This window comes from Zeugodacus cucurbitae, chromosome X (assembly GCF_028554725.1).
Source record: "Zeugodacus cucurbitae isolate PBARC_wt_2022May chromosome X, idZeuCucr1.2, whole genome shotgun sequence".
Taxonomy (NCBI): domain Eukaryota; kingdom Metazoa; phylum Arthropoda; class Insecta; order Diptera; family Tephritidae; genus Zeugodacus; species Zeugodacus cucurbitae.
In genome coordinates, this window is record NC_071672.1 from 24,484,439 (window position 1) to 24,507,121 (window position 22,683).

Sequence of the window (22,683 nt, forward strand, 5' to 3'; positions counted from 1 at the left end):
TTAATAAATTTTTTAATTAAACAAATAACTAAAAAATTAAAAATTCGTAAATTAAATTTATTTCTAAAAAAACTAGATACCTTTATAAACGAATAACATTTCATTTCTAATAATTTATTTAAAATAATTTTGACACATTAACTTTCATAAATTATTAACTCTTATAAAATCGAGATTAATAAATAATTATTAATTATTTGATAAACCCTGATACACAAGGTACAATAAATAAAATTTTCTTTTAAAACAAAAATTTTTCAAAATATTTCAGTAATCTTTCACAATACTAATTAACTATTATTATTATTATTTTTTCATTAAAAATTACTAAAACATTAAATTATATAATTATTTTTAATAAATTAATTTTAAAACAAAAAAAATTAATAAACAAATATTGCTCAGTTTATATTGATTTGCACAAAAATCTTTTCAATGTAAATGAAACGCTTTACTAAATAAGCTTTAAGCTGTCATTCTAGATACACCTTCCGGTACATCTACTATGTTACGACTTATCTTACCTTAATAGTAAGAGCGACGGGCGATGTGTGCATATTCTAGAGCTAAAATCAAATTCACAATCTTTAAAATTTTACTATCAAATCCACCTTCACTAAAAATATTTCATAATTAGATCCGTTTAAATATATTTATTGTAACCCATCTCTACTCAAATATAAGCTACACCTTGATCTGATATACATTCCTATTAAAATTATAGAAAATTATTATTCTAATAAAATATTCTGATAACGACGGTATATAAACTGAAAGACAAACTTAAGTAAGGTTCATCGTGGATTATCAATTACAGGACAGGTTCCTCTGAATAGACTAAAATACCGCCAAATTTTTTAAGTTTCAAGAACATAACTACTACTACCTTAGTGTTAACAATTACATTTTAAATAATAGGGTATCTAATCCTAGTTTATATCCAAAATTTACAAGCTTCAAAATCCTACAATTTAAAAATTACTAAATTTAAAATTTCACCTAATAAATTTAATTTTATTTTAAAATCAATCATTTTAACTCACACTGAACAAATTTTATTTGCATTATTTGTGTAACCGCGGCTGCTGGCACAAATTTAGCCAATACTTTATGAAATTACTATTTCCAAGTTTCCTTGATTAATAAAGCTATTTACTGAGATTATAATTAAAATTTATTTATTATTAAAATAAATAAAAATACACGCAAAAACTTACATATAAAATAAATCAATAATAAAATTCAAAGCTAAAATAAAACTTTTAGTTTGATCAGTTTAATATTCCTTGATTTCATTCATGATATAATCCAATAATTAGAATAATAATGAAAATAATTGAGGTAATTGTTCATATGAAGATGTCTGAAGTAGAGATAATTAGAACTATAGGTAAAATAAGAGCAATTTCTACATCGAAAATTAGAAAAATAATAGTGATTAGGAAGAATCGAAGTGAGAAAGGTAGGCGTGAAGATGACTTTGGATCAAACCCACATTCAAATGGAGAACATTTTTCTCGGTCTGTAAGAGCTTTTTTTGAAAGTACTGAAGCTAAAATTATTACAATTCTGGTGATTGTTATTAGAATTAACCCTATAATAATGATTGAAAAGATTATCTATACTACTGATTAGTAGACCTTATGATTGGAAGTCAAATATACTTATATACTATACAGATAATTAATTAACCTCCTCATCAATAAATTGAGATATAGAGGAATAATCATACAATATCAACGAAATGTCAGTATCATGCGGCTGCTTCAAATCCGAAATGATGAGTTTTAGAAAAATGATTATTTAAATGTCGGATTAAACAGACTAAAAGGAAAGTTGTTCCAATTAATACGTGAATTCCATGGAAGCCTGTTGCTATAAAGAATGTAGAACCGTAAACTGAATCTGCAATAGTAAAAGGTGCTTCGATGTATTCATAGGCTTGTAGGATAGTGAAGTAAACCCCTAATAAAACTGTAAAAAATAATCCTTGTGTGGCTTGAGAATGATTACCCTCTATTAATCTATGGTGAGCTCAAGTTACTGTAACTCCAGATGATAAAAGAATTGCTGTATTTAACAAAGGAATTTGGAATGGATTGAATGGTTGAATACCAGCAGGGGGTCATGAAGCACCTAATTCGATGGCAGGTGATAGTCTGCTATGGAAAAATGCTCAAAAGAAGGATACAAAGAATAAGACTTCTGATAAAATAAATAAAATTATTCCTCATCGAAGGCCTAATGTAACTGGTAGGGTATGTAATCCTTGAAATGTTCCTTCTCGTGAGACGTCTCGTCATCATTGATAGACTGTTAGGATAGTAATTACATTTCCTAATAGAAATAGCGAAATGTCGTATTGGTGGAATCATTTAACTAAACCTGATACTGATGTTATAGCTCCGATAGCTCCTGTTAAAGGTCATGGGCTATAATCTACTAAATGGAATGGGTGATTTGAGTGTGTTGACATTAATTTACTTCACTAGAGTATAAAGTACTTAAAACAGCAAATACATATGACTGAATAATAGCTACAGCTGATTCAAGTACTAATAAAGCAATTTGTCCAATTAATAAAAGGGATACAATAATGTAAGATAACGAAGGGCCAGTATTTCCCAATAGGGTTAATAATAAGTGTCCTGCGATTATATTAGCCGCTAGTCGAACAGCTAAAGTTCCTGGCCGAATAATATTACTAATAGTTTCAATACATACCATGAATGGTATTAGTACTGCTGGAGTTCCTTGGGGCACTAAATGGGCGAATATGTGTTGAGTGTGGTTAATTCATCCATATAATATAAAACATAATCATAGAGGAAGAGCCAAGGTAAGGGTCAATGTTAAATGACTTGTACTTGTGAAGATATAAGGGAATAAACCTATAAAATTATTAAATAGAATTAGAGAAAATAATGAAACGAAAATGAAGGTTGAACCTGAATGACCTGAGGGACCTAATAAGGTTTTGAATTCCTTATGTAGTGTTAGTAAAATAGAATTTCAAAAAATATGTCATCGTGATGGTATTAATCAGTAAGCTGATGGGATTAACAATAATCCTAGGAATGTTCTTATTCAATTTAATGATAAATTGAAAATGCTTGATGAGGGATCGAATACAGAGAATAAATTTGTTATCATTTTCAGTTAAGGGATGTAGATGAATACTTCTTTGAGATTTGAGATTTAGGGGTTTGTGGAAGTACAGAATAATAATTTATTATACTAAACTTAATCAACCGATAGGAGCTATTTGTGGAATTAAAAAATACTAATTAATTCAGTAATTTCAGTTTGACACACTAATGTTATATTTTAACTAATTTTTTTTCATTAGAAGTAAGTGCTAATTTACTATAAAATGGTTTAAGAGACCAGTACTTGCTTTCAGTCATCTAATGATAAATTATGAGTTAGCTCTGTTAGTAACTCATTTAATAAAATGATTAACAGGGATTCTTTCGATTACAATAGGTATAAAACTGTGATTAGCTCCGCAAATTTCAGAACATTGACCATAGAATAAACCTGGGCGGTTTATAAAAAAATTAGTTTGGTTTAATCGGCCCGGGGTTCCATCAACTTTTACTCCTAACGATGGAATTGTTCAAGAGTGGATTACATCTGCGGCTGTCACTAAAATTCGAATTTGTGAATTTATAGGTAAAACTACTCGGTTATCTACGTCTAATAAACGAAATCCGTCTGTAGCTAATTCATTAGTAGGGATTATATATGAGTCAAATTCTACATTTATGAAATCTGAATATTCGTAACTTCAGTATCATTGGTGTCCGATAGCCTTTAAAGTTACTGAAGGTTCATTAATTTCATCCAATAAGTAAAGTAGGCGTAGAGAGGGGAAAGCAATAAATAGCAGAACAATTGCTGGAAGAATAGTTCAAATTATTTCAATGGTTTGACCGTGAAGGAGGTTTCGGTTTGTGTAAGTATTGAAGAACAATATAAATATTAAATAACCTACAAGAGTTGTAATTATTACTAAAATTATAAGAGCATGATCATGAAAAAATGTAAGTTGTTCTATAAGAGGAGAGGCACTATCTTGAAGGCCAAGGGCAGCTCATGTTGTCATTTGTTTCTAATAAAAGTAAAATACTTTATATATGGAGCTTAAATCCATTGCACTAATCTGCCATATTAGAAATTAGTTAAAAGAGGTAATTCTGAATAACTATGTTCAGCAGGTGGTGTATTTTGAAGTCATTCAATTGAAGAACTAAGTTGCATTGGGTAAATTACTTGACGTTGAGTAACTAATCTTTCTCAAATAATAAATAAGAAGAAAAGAATTCCTAGTAAAGAAATTGATGAACCAATTGTAGAAACTACATTTCATGTTGTGTAAGCATCTGGGTAGTCGGAGTAACGTCGAGGTATTCCTGCTAATCCTAAGAAGTGTTGAGGGAAGAAAGTTAAGTTTACACCAATAAATATAATAATAAATTGACTTTTTAATCACTTAGGGTTTAAAACTAATCCAGTAAATAATGGATATCAGTGTACAAATCCAGCTATAATAGCAAATACTGCTCCTATTGATAAAACATAATGGAAATGAGCTACTACGTAGTAAGTGTCATGAAGAATAATATCAACAGAAGAGTTGGCTAATACTACTCCAGTTAGTCCCCCAACTGTGAATAAAAATACAAAACCTAAAGCTCATAATATAGCTGGGGAATAATTTAATTGTGTTCCATGAAGAGTGGCTAGTCATCTGAAAATTTTAATTCCAGTAGGAACAGCAATAATTATTGTAGCTGAAGTGAAGTAAGCTCGAGTATCAACATCTATACCTACTGTAAATATATGATGGGCTCATACGATAAATCCAAGTAATCCAATTGCTATTATAGCGTAAATTATACCTAAGGAACCAAATGTTTCCCTTTTACCCGATTCTTGTCTAATAATATGAGAAATTATACCGAATCCTGGTAAAATTAAAATATAAACTTCAGGGTGTCCAAAGAATCAAAACAAATGTTGGTATAAAATAGGGTCTCCACCACCAGCTGGGTCGAAGAAAGAGGTGTTTAAGTTTCGGTCTGTTAAAAGTATAGTAATAGCTCCGGCTAATACAGGTAGAGATAGAAGTAAAAGAAGAGCTGTCAATACTACGGCTCAAACGAATAAAGGTATCCGGTCAAATGTGATTCCTGTTGATCGCATATTAATTACTGTAGTAATGAAATTTACGGCTCCTAAAATTGATGAAATACCAGCTAAATGCAGAGAAAAAATAGCTAAATCAACTGAGGCCCCACCATGAGCGATAATTGATGAAAGGGGAGGATAAACAGTTCAACCTGTACCAGCTCCGTTTTCTACTATACTGCTCACTAAAAGTAATGTAAGAGAGGGAGGTAATAATCAAAATCTTATATTATTCATTCGAGGGAATGCTATATCTGGCGCTCCTAGTGTTAGGGGTACTAGTCAATTTCCAAATCCTCCAATTATAATAGGTATTACTATGAAAAAAATCATAACAAATGCATGAGCTGTTACGATGACATTATAGATTTGATCATCTCCGATTAAAGCTCCTGGGTGACCCAGTTCTGCCCGGACTAAGATTCTAAGAGATGTTCCTACTATACATGCTCAAGCTCCGAAAATAAAATATAATGTTCCGATATCTTTATGGTTCGTTGAAAATAGCCATTGTCGCGATTAAATGGCTGAAGTTTAGGCAATAGACTGTAAATCTATTTATAAGAATTTATTCTTTTTAATCAAGGCTTTATAGTCAATAATGACATTAGACTGCAATTCTAAAGGAGTAAAAACTTACTAAGGCTTAAAAGACTATACTTATATTTATAGCTTTGAAGGCTATTAGTTTATTTAACTTAAAGCCTTATTCTATAAATTAACAAGAATAGGTAGACTAGGGAAACTAGTACTAATCTAAATGTAGAGATGAAAGATAAAACAAGTATAGTTTTAAAAGAAAAATTGTTGATGAATATATTTACCGTTCAATTATTGTCGTAGTAGTTTAGTATAAAAGCTGCAAAACATAGTCGTAGATAAAAAAATAATGTAATTAAAGTTATTACAGTTATGATGGTTACTAAAATGTATTGTCTTTTTAGAACTAATATCTGAATAACCAACCATTTAGGTAGAAACCCAATGAATGGGGGTAGTCCACCTAAGGATAGAAGATTAAGAAATAATATAAATTTTAAAATTTTTGATCTAAAAAATGAATCGAATAGTTGATTGATGTGGAATATTTTAAAATTGTTGAATATGAAGGTTAGACTGAAGGATAAAAATGAATAAAATGAAAAATAAATTAATCATATCGATTCACTAGTTTGCATAGCCGCTAATATTCAACCTAGGTGGTTGATAGAGGAGAAGGCTATTAACTTTCGTAAGGAAGTTTGATTTAATCCTCCTAAAGATCCTACAATGGTTGATGTAAAGATTACTAAAAGAATAAAATTGTTTGGCGAAATGTAGGAGATTAATATAAGAGCAATTTTTTGTCAGGTTATTAAAGTTAAAGCGTTTATTCACGATAAGCCTTCTATAACATTTGGAAATCAGAAATGAAAGGGGGCTGCCCCTCTTTTTAATAATAGTGATGATGTAATAATTAAGTCATTATATAAAGAATTTTCTTGTGTGACAGGAAAATTGTTTAAGTATCTCATTATAATAGCAAATAATAATACTGCTGAGGCTAAGGCTTGAGTTAGGAAATACTTAAGAGAGGCTTCTGTAGATATTAAATTATTACTATTTATTAGGGGGATAAAAGATAATAAATTAATTTCTAGACCTATTCAAGCTCCCAATCAAGAATTAGATGATACTGTGATTATTGTACCTGTAATTAAGATAAAGAAGAATATAATTTTAGCTGAATTATTAAAAATTAAAAAGAAAAGGATTAGGACCTTTATAAATGGGGTATGAACCCAGTAGCTTGATTAGCTTATCTTTTTATAATTGATATATTTTGGTGTATGATGCACAAAAGTTTTTGATACTTTTAGAAATAGTTTAATTCTATTAAATATAATGAATGTAATATTATTACATAATTTACCCTATCAAGGTAACCCTTTTCGTCAGGCAATTCATTCAATGAAAACAGCTTATTTCATTTATAATAGGCTGTTTTCATCTAATTTAAAACAGAGTTAAAAGTACAACTCATAGATAAATAGATAGATGAATAACAAAGAGTTATTTTTATTATTTATTTATACAAATGTCTAACTACAGATGATTTTATCTACTAATCAATTGATCTAATTGTTATAGATCTCTGAATTCTAGGGTTTTTTTGACATAATTAATTAATATATTAATTAATTAAATATTTATATACATATAGATATTTATTAAACTTAACTGGTATATCGTTAATTTATCTTTAACTAATATTTTAAAATTTTTAAGACTATATAAAAATAAATTTTTGAATGAAAATCTATTTTAAATTTTAATATTTTGTAAATTTTATAATTTAAAAAAAAAAAAAAAAAAAATTTGTATAAAATTAATTATTTACTAAATCTTTTTATACAGATATGATAATTTTTTGTTATCTTATTTAATTATTATTTCAATTATTAATTTATTTTTTTATGTTATTAAGTAATAGTTATATTTTATTATTAAATTAATAATAAACAATTAATTATTACCAGTTGAATTTAATGAAAACGAGATTTTTTATAATAGGCTGTTTTCATCTAATTTTTTACAATGAAAAACGGTTAATTACTTAGGGGGTAATGACTGATGCAGACCGAAGTACTAGTTATTTTATTTTTGTATATTTTTACTTTATTAAAGTTGTACTTTAAGTTAGTTATTAAGGTTTAATATGGTTTGTTAGGTAATATATATATAGTTTTTTAATAAATTAATATTAAAGTTTTATTTTAGCTTTGAATTTTATTATTGATTTATTTTATATGTAAGTTTCTGCGTGTATTTTTATTTATTTTAATAATAAATAAATTTTAATTATAATCTCAGTAAATAGCTTAATTAATCAAGGAAACTTGGAAATAGTAATTTAAGTAAAGTATTGGCTAAATTTGTGCCAGCAGCCGCGGTTACACAAATAATGCAAATAAAATTTGTTCAGTGTGAGTTAAAATGATTGATTTTAAAATAAAATTAAATTTATTAGGTGAAATTTTAAATTTAGTAATTTTTAAATTGTAGGATTTTGAAGCTTGTAAATTTTGGATATAAACTAGGATTAGATACCCTATTATTTAAAATGTAATTGTTAACACTAAGGTAGTAGTAGTTATGTTCTTGAAACTTAAAAAATTTGGCGGTATTTTAGTCTATTCAGAGGAACCTGTCCTGTAATTGATAATCCACGATGAACCTTACTTAAGTTTGTCTTTCAGTTTATATACCGTCGTTATCAGAATATTTTATTAGAATAATAATTTTCTATAATTTTAATAGGAATGTATATCAGATCAAGGTGTAGCTTATATTTGAGTAGAGATGGGTTACAATAAATATATTTAAACGGATCTAATTATGAAATATTTTTAGTGAAGGTGGATTTGATAGTAAAATTTTAAAGATTGTGAATTTGATTTTAGCTCTAGAATATGCACACATCGCCCGTCGCTCTTACTATTAAGGTAAGATAAGTCGTAACATAGTAGATGTACCGGAAGGTGTATCTAGAATGACAGTTTAAAGCTTATTTAGTAAAGCGTTTCATTTACATTGAAAAGATTTTTGTGCAAATCAATATAAACTGAGCAATATTTGTTTATTAATTTTTTTTGTTTTAAAATTAATTTATTAAAAATAATTATAACTATAATATCAGGAGGTAGTTTAATTAAAATATTAATTTTGGGGATTAATGATAAAGTAATTTTTTTTCTCTTGAAGTTTTAAAAGACTTAATCTTATTTTTGATTTACAAGACCAATGTTTTTATTAAACTATTAAAACTAATGTTAATAAGTTTATATTGAGGGCTACCTTGTTTTTTGTTTTTAATAGGGATTTTTGTTTTTGTCTCTAATCGTAAGCATTTATTATCAATACTTTTGAGTTTAGAGTATATTGTACTAAATTTATTTTTTCTTTTATTTATTTTTTTAATAAATGATTATACTATCTTTTTGGAGTGAGAAGTTGTAAGTTTAAATTCAGCTAGAATTGTAATAACCTTTTTATTTGATTGAATAAGTTTATTATTTATATCTTTTGTTCTATTAATTGCTTCTTTAGTTATTTATTATAGAAAGGAGTATATGAGAGGTGATTTAAATATTAATCGTTTTATTATATTAGTTCTTATATTCGTTATATCTATAATGTTATTAATTATTAGTCCAAATTTGATTAGAATTTTATTAGGGTGAGATGGGTTAGGATTAGTATCTTATTGTTTAGTTATTTATTTTCAAAATGTTAAGTCATGTAATGCTGGCATATTAACAGCTTTATCCAATCGGATTGGGGATGTCGCATTTTTATTAGCTATTGCTTGAATGTTAAATTACGGGAGTTGAAACTATATTTTTTATTTAGAAGTTATGAAAAATAGAGTAGAAATGGAAATTATTGGGGCTTTGATTATATTAGCTGCTATAACTAAGAGTGCTCAGATTCCATTTTCATCTTGATTACCTGCTGCTATAGCGGCTCCTACACCAGTTTCTGCTTTAGTTCATTCTTCTACTTTGGTGACTGCTGGGGTTTATTTATTAATTCGATTTAATATTTTGTTGAGAGGTAGATGATAATTTTTATTATTATTATTATCTGGTTTGACTATATTTATAGCTGGATTGGGGGCTAATTTTGAATTTGACCTAAAAAAGATTATTGCCCTATCTACTTTAAGACAATTAGGATTAATAATAAGAATTTTATCTATAGGATTTTATAAATTAGCTTTTTTTCATCTGTTAACTCATGCTTTATTTAAGGCTCTTTTATTTATATGTGCTGGAGCTATTATTCATAATTTGAATAATTCTCAAGATATTCGTTTGATAGGAGGACTTGGTATTTATATACCATTAACATCTGGTTGTTTTAATGTTGCTAATTTAGCGTTGTGTGGTATGCCTTTTTTAGCTGGGTTTTATTCTAAGGACATAATTCTTGAGATTGTTTCTTTAAGTTATATTAATATATTTTCTTTCTTTTTATATTTTTTTTCTACTGGTTTAACTGTTTGCTATTCTTTTCGATTGGTCTATTATTCAATAACAGGTGAATTAAATTGTGGTTCTTTAAATATGTTAAGAGATGAGGGATGAATTATGCTTCGTGGGATGAGAGGTTTACTAGTAATGAGAATTGTGGGAGGTAGTATGTTAAGTTGATTGATTTTTCCTACACCATATATAATTTGTTTGCCTAGTTATTTGAAGTTGTTAACTTTGTTTGTTTGTATTGTGGGAGGTGTATTAGGCTATTTAATTTCAAATGTTTCTTTATTTTATTTTAATAAATCTTTAAGTAATTATGTTAGCAGTTATTTTTTTGGTTCTATATGATTTATACCTTATATCTCTACTTATGGGATTATTAACTATCCCTTGATTTTAGGAGGAAGAGTATGTAAATCTTTTGATCAGGGTTGATCAGAATTTTTAGGGGGTCAAAATTTATATAACGAATTAGGGAAATATTCTCAACATATATTTGTTATACACAATAATAACTTGAAGATTTATCTTTTATTATTTGTTTTATGAATTACTTTCTTGTTTTCTTTCTTTTTAATATTTTATTCAAATAGCTTAAATGTAGAGCATAACACTGAAGATGTTAGGGTAATTATGTAATTTTTGGATATAGTGAATTAGTTTTAGTAATTTATAAAAATAGTAAAATTTTGTTTTTACAATGAAAATGTAATGTTTTTGCTAAACTATATAAACAGAAGTACAAATGGAGTTTAACCATTAAAAGATAAAAGTTAGCAGCTTTTTCTTGAACGTCATACTTCCTTAATTGGAGAATAACCTCAATTCTATCATTAACAGTGATAAGCCTCTTTTTGGCTTCAATTAAAAAGATTTAGTAAATAATTAATTTTATACATTTAGAGAATAAGGGTATTAAATACCTAAGATTAGGTCGAAACTAATTGCAATAAATCGCTTCATATTCTGTTTAAGGTAGATTGAGAATATCAATACTTTTTGAATGCAAATCAAATGTTATAATTAACTACAACCCTAGGTTTAGTTTGATCAGTTTAATATTCCTTGATTTCATTCATGATATAATCCAATAATTAGAATAATAATGAAAATAATTGAGGTAATTGTTCATATGAAGATGTCTGAAGTAGAGATAATTAGAACTATAGGTAAAATAAGAGCAATTTCTACATCGAAAATTAGAAAAATAATAGTGATTAGGAAGAATCGAAGTGAGAAAGGTAGGCGTGAAGATGACTTTGGATCAAACCCACATTCAAATGGAGAACATTTTTCTCGGTCTGTAAGAGCTTTTTTTGAAAGTACTGAAGCTAAAATTATTACAATTCTGGTGATTGTTATTAGAATTAACCCTATAATAATGATTGAAAAGATTATCTATACTACTGATTAGTAGACCTTATGATTGGAAGTCAAATATACTTATATACTATACAGATAATTAATTAACCTCCTCATCAATAAATTAAAATACAATATCAACGAAATGTCAGTATCATGCGGCTGCTTCAAATCCGAAATGATGAGTTTTAGAAAAATGATTATTTAAATGTCGGATTAAACAGACTAAAAGGAAAGTTGGTCCAATTAATACGTGAATTCCATGGAAGCCTGTTGCTATAAAGAATGTAGAACCGTAAACTGAATCTGCAATAGTAAAAAGGTGCTTCGATGTATTCATAGGCTTGTATGATAGTGAAGTAAACCCCTAATAAAACTGTAAAAAATAATCCTTGTGTGGCTTGAGAATGATTACCCTCTATTAATCTATGGTGAGCTCAAGTTACTGTAACTCCAGATGATAAAAGAATTGCTGTATTTAACAAAGGAATTTGGAATGGATTGAATGGTTGAATACCAGCAGGGGGTCATGAAGCACCTAATTCGATGGCAGGTGATAGTCTGCTATGGAAAAATGCTCAAAAGAAGGATACAAAGAATAAGACTTCTGATAAAATAAATAAAATTATTCCTCATCGAAGGCCTAATGTAACTGGTAGGGTATGTAATCCTTGAAATGTTCCTTCTCGTGAGACGTCTCGTCATCATTGATAGACTGTTAGGATAGTAATTACATTTCCTAATAGAAATAGCGAAATGTCGTATTGGTGGAATCATTTAACTAAACCTGATACTGATGTTATAGCTCCGATAGCTCCTGTTAAAGGTCATGGGCTATAATCTACTAAATGGAATGGGTGATTTGAGTGTGTTGACATTAATTTACTTCACTAGAGTATAAAGTACTTAAAACAGCAAATACATATGACTGAATAATAGCTACAGCTGATTCAAGTACTAATAAAGCAATTTGTCCAATTAATAAAAGGGATACAATAATGTAAGATAACGAAGGGCCAGTATTTCCCAATAGGGTTAATAATAAGTGTCCTGCGATTATATTAGCCGCTAGTCGAACAGCTAAAGTTCCTGGCCGAATAATATTACTAATAGTTTCAATACATACCATGAATGGTATTAGTACTGCTGGAGTTCCTTGGGGCACTAAATGGGCGAATATGTGTTGAGTGTGGTTAATTCATCCATATAATATAAAACATAATCATAGAGGAAGAGCCAAGGTAAGGGTCAATGTTAAATGACTTGTACTTGTGAAGATATAAGGGAATAAACCTATAAAATTATTAAATAGAATTAGAGAAAATAATGAAACGAAAATGAAGGTTGAACCTGAATGACCTGAGGGACCTAATAAGGTTTTGAATTCCTTGTGTAGTGTTAGTAAAATAGAATTTCAAAAAATATGTCATCGTGATGGTATTAATCAGTAAGCTGATGGGATTAACAATAACCCTAGGAATGTTCTTATTCAATTTAATGATAAATTGAAAACGCTTGATGAGGGATCGAATACAGAGAATAAATTTGTTATCATTTTCAGTTAAGGGATGTAGATGAATACTTCTTTGAGATTTGAGATTTAGTGGAAGTACAGAATAATAATTTATTATACTAAACAAAATAAAAGTAATTGAGAAGATAATAAATAAACTTAATCAACCGATAGGAGCTATTTGTGGAATTAAAAAATACTAATTAATTCAGTAATTTCAGTTTGACACACTAATGTTATATTTTAACTAATTTTTTTTCATTAGAAGTAAGTGCTAATTTACTATAAAATGGTTTAAGAGACCAGTACTTGCTTTCAGTCATCTAATGATAAATTATGAGTTAGCTCTGTTAGTAACTCATTTAATAAAATGATTAACAGGGATTCTTTCGATTACAATAGGTATAAAACTGTGATTAGCTCCGCAAATTTCAGAACATTGACCATAGAATAAACCTGGGCGGTTTATTAAAAAATTAGTTTGGTTTAATCGGCCCGGGGTTCCATCAACTTTTACTCCTAACGATGGAATTGTTCAAGAGTGGATTACATCTGCGGCTGTCACTAAAATTCGAATTTGTGAATTTATAGGTAAAACTACTCGGTTATCTACGTCTAATAAACGAAATCCGTCTGTAGCTAATTCATTAGAAGGGATTATATATGAGTCAAATTCTACATTTATGAAATCTGAATATTCGTAACTTCAGTATCATTGGTGTCCGATAGCCTTTAAAGTTACTGAAGGTTCATTAATTTCATCCAATAAGTAAAGTAGGCGTAGAGAGGGGAAAGCAATAAATAGCAGAACAATTGCTGGAAGAATAGTTCAAATTATTTCAATGGTTTGACCGTGAAGGAGGTTTCGGTTTGTGTAAGTATTGAAGAACAATATAAATATTAAATAACCTACAAGAGTTGTAATTATTACTAAAATTATAAGAGCATGATCATGAAAAAATGTAAGTTGTTCTATAAGAGGAGAGGCACTATCTTGAAGGCCAAGGGCAGCTCATGTTGTCATTAGTTTCTAATAAAAGTAAAATACTTTATATATGGAGCTTAAATCCATTGCACTAATCTGCCATATTAGAAATTAGTTAAAAGAGGTAATTCTGAATAACTATGTTCAGCAGGTGGTGTATTTTGAAGTCATTCAATTGAAGAACTAAGTTGCATTGGGTAAATTACTTGACGTTGAGTAACTAATCTTTCTCAAATAATAAATAAGAAGAAAAGAATTCCTAGTAAAGAAATTGATGAACCAATTGTAGAAACTACATTTCATGTTGTGTAAGCATCTGGGTAGTCGGAGTAACGTCGAGGTATTCCTGCTAATCCTAAGAAGTGTTGAGGGAAGAAAGTTAAGTTTACACCAATAAATATAATAATAAATTGACTTTTTAATCACTTAGGGTTTAAAACTAATCCAGTAAATAATGGATATCAGTGTACAAATCCAGCTATAATAGCAAATACTGCTCCTATTGATAAAACATAATGGAAATGAGCTACTACGTAGTAAGTGTCATGAAGAATAATATCAACAGAAGAGTTGGCTAATACTACTCCAGTTAGTCCCCCAACTGTGAATAAAAATACAAAACCTAAAGCTCATAATATAGCTGGGGATTAATTTAATTGTGTTCCATGAAGAGTGGCTAGTCATCTGAAAATTTTAATTCCAGTAGGAACAGCAATAATTATTGTAGCTGAAGTGAAGTAAGCTCGAGTATCAACATCTATACCTACTGTAAATATATGATGGGCTCATACGATAAATCCAAGTAATCCAATTGCTATTATAGCGTAAATTATACCTAAGGAACCAAATGTTTCCCTTTTACCCGATTCTTGTCTAATAATATGAGAAATTATACCGAATCCTGGTAAAATTAAAATATAAACTTCAGGGTGTCCAAAGAATCAAAACAAATGTTGGTATAAAATAGGGTCTCCACCACCAGCTGGGTCGAAGAAAGAGGTGTTTAAGTTTCGGTCTGTTAAAAGTATAGTAATAGCTCCGGCTAATACAGGTAGAGATAGAAGTAAAAGAAGAGCTGTCAATACTACGGCTCAAACGAATAAAGGTATCCGGTCAAATGTGATTCCTGTTGATCGCATATTAATTACTGTAGTAATGAAATTTACGGCTCCTAAAATTGATGAAATACCAGCTAAATGCAGAGAAAAAATAGCTAAATCAACTGAGGCCCCACCATGAGCGATAATTGATGAAAGGGGAGGATAAACAGTTCAACCTGTACCAGCTCCGTTTTCTACTATACTGCTCACTAAAAGTAATGTAAGAGAGGGAGGTAATAATCAAAATCTTATATTATTCATTCGAGGGAATGCTATATCTGGCGCTCCTAGTATTAGGGGTACTAGTCAATTTCCAAATCCTCCAATTATAATAGGTATTACTATGAAAAAAATCATAACAAATGCATGAGCTGTTACGATGACATTATAGATTTGATCATCTCCGATTAAAGCTCCTGGGTGACCCAGTTCTGCCCGGACTAAGATTCTAAGAGATGTTCCTACTATACCTGCTCAAGCTCCGAAAATAAAATATAATGTTCCGATATCTTTATGGTTCGTTGAAAATAGCCATTGTCGCGATTAAATGGCTGAAGTTTAGGCAATAGACTGTAAATCTATTTATAAGAATTTATTCTTTTTAATCAAGGCTTTATAGTCAATAATGACATTAGACTGCAATTCTAAAGGAGTAAAAACTTACTAAGGCTTAAAAGACTATACTTATATTTATAGCTTTGAAGGCTATTAGTTTATTTAACTTAAAGCCTTATTCTATAAATTTACAAGAATAGGTAGACTAGGGAAACTAGTACTAATCTAAATGTAGAGATGAAAGATAAAACAAGTATAGTTTTAAAAGAAAAATTGTTGATGAATATATTTACCGTTCAATTATTTTCGTAGTAGTTTTGTATAAAAGCTGCAAAACATAGTCGTAGATAAAAAAATAATGTAATTAAAGTTATTACAGTTATGATGGTTACTAAAATGTATTGTCTTTTTAGAACTAATATCTGAATAACCAACCATTTAGGTAGAAACCCAATGAATGGGGGTAGTCCACCTAAGGATAGAAGATTAAGAAATAATATAAATTTTAAAATTTTTGATCTAAAAAATGAATCGAATAGTTGATTGATGTGGAATATTTTAAAATTGTTGAATATGAAGGTTAGACTGAAGGATAAAAATGAATAAAATGAAAAATAAATTAATCATATCGATTCACTAGTTTGCATAGCCGCTAATATTCAACCTAGGTTGTTGATAGAGGAGAAGGCTATTAACTTTCGTAAGGAAGTTTGATTTAATCCTCCTAAAGATCCTACAATGGTTGATGTAAAGATTACTAAAAGAATAAAATTGTTTGGCGAAATGTAGGAGATTAATATAAGAGGGGCAATTTTTTGTCAGGTTATTAAAGTTAAAGCGTTTATTCACGATAAGCCTTCTATAACATTTGGAAATCAGAAATGAAAGGGGGCTGCCCCTCTTTTTAATAATAGTGATGATGTAATAATTAAGTCATTATATAAAGAATTTTCTTGTGTGACAGGAAAATTGTTTAAGTATCTCATTATAATAGCAAATAATAATACTGCTGAGGCTAAGGCTTGAGTTAGGAAATACTTAAGAGAGGCTTCTGTAGATATTAAATTATTACTATTTATTAGGGGGATAAAAGATAATAAATTAATTTCTAGACCTATTCAAGCTCCCAATCAAGAATTAGATGATACTGTGATTATTGTACCTGTAATTAAGATAAAGAAGAATATAATTTTAGCTGAATTAATAAAAATTAAAAAGAAAAGGATTAGGACCTTTATAAATGGGGTATGAACCCAGTAGCTTGATTAGCTTATCTTTTTATAATTGATATATTTTGGTGTATGATGCACAAAAGTTTTTGATACTTTTAGAAATAGTTTAATTCTATTAAATATAATGAATGTAATATTATTACATAATTTACCCTATCAAGGTAACCCTTTTCGTCAGGCAATTCATTCAATGAAAACAGCTTATTTCATTTATAATAGGCTGTTTTCATCTAATTTAAAACAGAGTTAAAAGTACAACTCATAGATAAATAGATAGATGAATAACAAAGAGTTATTTTTATTATTTATTTATAGTTACAAATGTCTAACTACATATGATTTTATCTACTAATCAATTGATCTAATTGTTATAGATCTCTGAATTCTAGGGTTTTTTTGACATAATTAATAGGCATATATTAATTAATTAAATATTTATATATATATATATATATTCGGCTATAATCGCTTAAAGCGGTTCCTACGCCAAATATATATATATATATATATATATACATATATATACATTTATATATATATATATATACATTTATATACATATAGATATTTATTAATCTTAACTGGTATATCGTTAATTTATCTTTCACTAATATTTTAAAATTTTTAAGACTATATAAAAATAAATTTTTGAATGAAAATCTATTTTAAATTTTAATATTTTATAAATTTTATAATTTAAAAAAAAAAAAAAAAAAAATTTGTATAAAATTAATTATTTACTAAATCTTTTTATACAGATATGATAATTTTTTGTTATCTTATTTAATTATTATTTCAATTATTAATTTATTTTTTTATGTTATTAAGTAATAGTTATATTTTATTATTAAATTAATAATAAACAATTAATTATTACCAGTTGAATTTAATGAAAACGAGATTTTTTATAATAGGCTGTTTTCATCTAATTTTTTACAATGAAAAACGGTTAATTACTTAGGGGGTAATGACTGATGCAGACCGAAGTACTAAGTTATTTTATTTTTGTATATTTTTACTTTATTAAAGTTGTACTTTAAGTTAGTTATTAAGGTTTAATATGGTTTGTTAGGTAATATATATATAGTTTTTTAATAAATTAATATTAAAGTTTTATTTTAGCTTTGAATTTTATTATTGATTTATTTTATATGTAAGGTTTTGCGTGTATTTTTATTTATTTTAATAATAAATAAATTTTAATTATAATCTCAGTAAATAGCTTTATTAATCAAGGAAACTTGGAAATAGTAATTTCATAAAGTATTGGCTAAATTTGTGCCAGCAGCCGCGGTTACACAAATAATGCAAATAAAATTTGTTCAGTGTGAGTTAAAATGATTGATTTTAAAATAAAATTAAATTTATTAGGTGAAATTTTAAATTTAGTAATTTTTAAATTGTAGGATTTTGAAGCTTGTAAATTTTGGATATAAACTAGGATTAGATACCCTATTATTTAAAATGTAATTGTTAACACTAAGGTAGTAGTAGTTATGTTCTTGAAACTTAAAAAATTTGGCGGTATTTTAGTCTATTCAGAGGAACCTGTCCTGTAATTGATAATCCACGATGAACCTTACTTAAGTTTGTCTTTCAGTTTATATACCGTCGTTATCAGAATATTTTATTAGAATAATAATTTTCTATAATTTTAATAGGAATGTATATCAGATCAAGGTGTAGCTTATATTTGAGTAGAGATGGGTTACAATAAATATATTTAAACGGATCTAATTATGAAATATTTTTAGTGAAGGTGGATTTGATAGTAAAATTTTAAAGATTGTGAATTTGATTTTAGCTCTAGAATATGCACACATCGATAAGATAAGTCGTAACATAATAGATGTACCGGAAGGTGTATCTAGAATGACAGTTTAAAGCTTATTTAGTAAAGCGTTTCATTTACATTGAAAAGATTTTTGTGCAAATCAATATAAACTGAGCAATATTTGTTTATTAATTTTTTTTGTTTTAAAATTAATTTATTAAAAATAATTATATAATTTAATGTTTTAGTAATTTTTAATGAAAAAAAATAATAATAATAGTTAATTAGTATTGTGAAAGATTACTGAAATATTTTGAAAAATTTTTGTTTTAAAAGAAAATTTTATTTATTGTACCTTGTGTATCAGGGTTTATCAAATAATTAATAATTATTTATTAATCTCGATTTTATAAGAGTTAATAATTTATGAAAGTTAATGTGTCAAAATTATTTTAAATAAATTATTAGAAATGAAATGTTATTCGTTTATAAAGGTATCTAGTTTTTTTAGAAATAAATTTAATTTACGAATTTTTAATTTTTTAGTTATTTGTTTAATTAAAAAATTTATTAATTTGAATATCTTAAGGGATAAGCTTTAAGATAAATTGTTAAAAATTAATAATTTTAATATAAAATGTATGCTTAGAATTAGCAATCATTATAAAGTTTGTTATAAATTATTTTATAATTTATATTATTTATTATATTTTAATTTATTTATAAAAATTTTTTTATTCATAATTTATAAAAAGGAATAATGATAGAATTAGTATATTTAATGTTTAAGTAATTTTGTATGATAAGTTTGTATAAAGAACTCGGCAAATTTTTTACCCGCCTGTTTAACAAAAACATGTCTTTTTGAGTTATTTTTAAAGTCTGACCTGCCCACTGAAATTTTTAAATGGCCGCAGTATTCTAACTGTGCAAAGGTAGCATAATCATTAGTCTTTTAATTGAAGGCTGGTATGAACGGTTGGACGAGGTATAAGCTGTTTCATATAAATTTATAATAGAATTTTATATTTTAGTCAAAAAGCTAAAATATTATTAAAAGACGAGAAGACCCTATAAATCTTTATATTTTTTTTTATTTAAATTTTTTGGATTTATTTTATTTTTATAATGGAGAATATTTTGTTGGGGTGATGTTAAAATTTAATGAACTTTTAATTATAAAAAATCATTAATTTATGAGTTATTGATCCATTAGTAGTGATTATTGTTATAACAAGAAATATGGGTGGAAGGGGATTTTATCAATATTAGAATTTAATCCAATTGGGTTATTAGATCCTGTTTGATGTAAGAATAATAAATGAATTAAAGTTATTGCTAGTACGATAAATGGTAAAATAAAATGAAAGGTGAAGAATCGAGTAAGGGTTGCGTTGTCAACAGCGAATCCTCCCCATACTCATTGTACTAAATCAATACCTAAGTATGGAATAGCTGATAAAAGGTTAGTAATAACTGTGGCCCCTCAGAATGATATTTGTCCTCAAGGTAAGACATACCCTATAAAGGCTGTTGCTATTACTAAAAATAGAATTAGTACTCCTACTAATCAAGTAGGTGTGAATAAATAGGATCCGTAATAAATACCTCGTCCAACGTGTAGGTAGATACAAATAAAGAAAAATGATGCTCCATTAGCATGAAGGGTTCGTAATAATCAACCATAATTTACATCACGACAAATGTGGTTTACTCTATTGAAAGCTAAATTAATATCAGCTGTATAATGTATAGCTAAGAATAATCCTGTTATAATTTGAATAATTAAACATAATCCTAGTAGGGAGCCGAAATTTCATCAAGCTGAAATATTTACAGGAGCTGGTAGATCTACTAAAGCATTATTTGCAATTTTAAATAAGGGGTGTTGGGTTCGTAAAGGTTTGTTCATTAGTTTATTGGCCGAAGAGGACCATAAAATAATTTAGTAATTTTTACTACAGCAATTAAAGTAACTAAAAGGTAGTTTATTAATAGAATGGTGATTATATTTGTGGGGAAGTTATATAGTTTATGTAGATTTAGAGCGTTTTCTGGAAGAATACTTTTTATTTGGTTAAACGGTTGTATTTCTAGATTTTGTATAAAGCATGTTGTTGATGATTTATCTATAAATACGGAGATTAGTATAAGAGTTGCTGTAGCTATTACACAAATAGTAGTTAATTTTATAGATAAAGAAAATATTTCGTTTGAAGCTAGAGAGGTTACATAAATAAATAAAACTAGTATTCCTCCCAGGAAGATTAGAAATAGAATATAAGAAAATCAAAATCTTTTTGCTATTAATCCTGTTAATAAACAAATTTGTAAAGTTTGGATTAATAATATTAACCCTATAGCTAAAGGATGGTTTATTTGAATAAAAATAAGTCTTGAAATTAATGTAGATGTGTATAAAAATAGTTGTATAATATCAGGAGGTAGTTTAATTAAAATATTAATTTTGGGGATTAATGATAAAGTAATTTCTTTTCTCTTGAAGTTTTAAAAGACTTAATCTTATTTTTGGTTTACAAGACCAATGTTTTTATTAAACTATTAAAACTAATGTTAATAAGTTTATATTGAGGGCTACCTTGTTTTTTGTTTTTAATAGGGATTTTTGTTTTTGTCTCTAATCGTAAGCATTTATTATCAATACTTTTGAGTTTAGAGTATATTGTACTAAATTTATTTTTTCTTTTATTTATTTTTTTAAATTTGATAGATTATAGAAGATTTTTTAGTATAATATTTTTGACCTTTAGAGTGTGCGAAGGTGCTTTAGGTCTTTCTATTTTAGTTTCTATAATTCGTACTCATGGAAATGATTATTTTCAATCATTTAATATTTTACAATGTTAAAATTAATTTTTATAATACTTTTTATTAGTCCTATTTGTTTTATTAACGGTTTGTTTTGAATGGTACAAAATTTATTATTTGTTGTTACTTTTATTTTCATTATATTAAATTATTGTACTAATTATTTTGTAAATATTTCTTATTTTTTAGGATTTGATGTAATTTCTTATGGATTAATTTTATTAAGTTTTTGAATTTGTACATTAATGTTGACAGCTAGTGAGTCTGTTAATAAATATAATAATTATAAAAGATTATTTTTGTTTAATGTATTAATTTTATTGATTTTTTTAGTTTTGACTTTTAGAAGTATAAATTTATTTATATTTTATTTATTTTTTGAAAGTAGTTTAATTCCTACTTTATTTTTAATTTTAGGATGAGGATATCAACCCGAACGTTTACAGGCTGGTGTTTATTTATTATTTTACACTTTATTAGTTTCTTTACCTATATTGGTTGGGATTTTTTATTTATATAATACTTTAAATACTATAAACTTTTATTTATTGGGTAATTATATATTTAATTATGATTTGTTGTATTTAAGTTTAATTTTAGCCTTTTTAGTTAAGATACCAATATTTTTGGTTCATTTATGGCTACCTAAAGCTCATGTAGAGGCTCCAGTTTCAGGATCAATAATTTTAGCCGGCATTATATTGAAGTTAGGAGGATACGGGTTATTACGAGTGTTTTCTTTTATACAAATGAGAGGCATTAAATATAATTATATTTGAGTTAGTATTAGATTAGTAGGGGGGGTATTGATTAGTTTGGTTTGTTTACGTCAAACTGATTTAAAGGCTCTTATTGCTTATTCTTCTGTAGCTCATATAGGTATTGTATTAGGGGGTCTTATAACTTTAACTTATTGAGGTCTTTGCGGATCTTATACTTTGATAATTGCTCATGGGTTATGTTCTTCAGGGTTGTTTTGTTTAGCCAATATTACTTATGAACGGTTAGGGAGTCGAAGTTTATTAATTAATAAGGGGTTATTAAATTTTATACCTTCTATAACATTATGGTGATTTTTACTAAGAGCTTGTAACATAGCGGCCCCTCCTTCGTTGAATT

The 22,683-nt window shown here is 27.3% G+C and overlaps 9 pseudogenes; 2 read left to right on the forward strand and 7 right to left on the reverse strand.

The window, feature by feature from the left end:
- Positions 1 to 1,680: 1,680 nt before the first annotated feature.
- Positions 1,681 to 3,254, reverse strand: LOC128923082 (cytochrome c oxidase subunit 3-like; annotated as a pseudogene).
- A 159-nt stretch (positions 3,255 to 3,413) lies between these two features.
- LOC128923081 (cytochrome c oxidase subunit 1-like) lies at positions 3,414 to 5,445 on the reverse strand (annotated as a pseudogene).
- On the reverse strand, positions 3,913 to 9,525 carry LOC128923010 (NADH-ubiquinone oxidoreductase chain 2-like; annotated as a pseudogene).
- LOC128923046 (NADH-ubiquinone oxidoreductase chain 5-like) lies at positions 9,449 to 10,419 on the forward strand (annotated as a pseudogene).
- Positions 10,420 to 11,719: 1,300 nt separating this feature from the next.
- On the reverse strand, positions 11,720 to 12,454 carry LOC128923047 (cytochrome c oxidase subunit 3-like; annotated as a pseudogene).
- LOC128923043 (cytochrome c oxidase subunit 1-like) lies at positions 12,292 to 15,968 on the reverse strand (annotated as a pseudogene).
- Positions 12,292 to 19,593, reverse strand: LOC128923011 (NADH-ubiquinone oxidoreductase chain 2-like; annotated as a pseudogene).
- A 370-nt stretch (positions 19,594 to 19,963) lies between these two features.
- LOC128923012 (cytochrome b-like) lies at positions 19,964 to 21,151 on the reverse strand (annotated as a pseudogene).
- Positions 21,152 to 21,352: 201 nt separating this feature from the next.
- On the forward strand, positions 21,353 to 22,467 carry LOC128923045 (NADH-ubiquinone oxidoreductase chain 4-like; annotated as a pseudogene).
- The last annotated feature ends 216 nt before the right edge of the window (positions 22,468 to 22,683 follow it).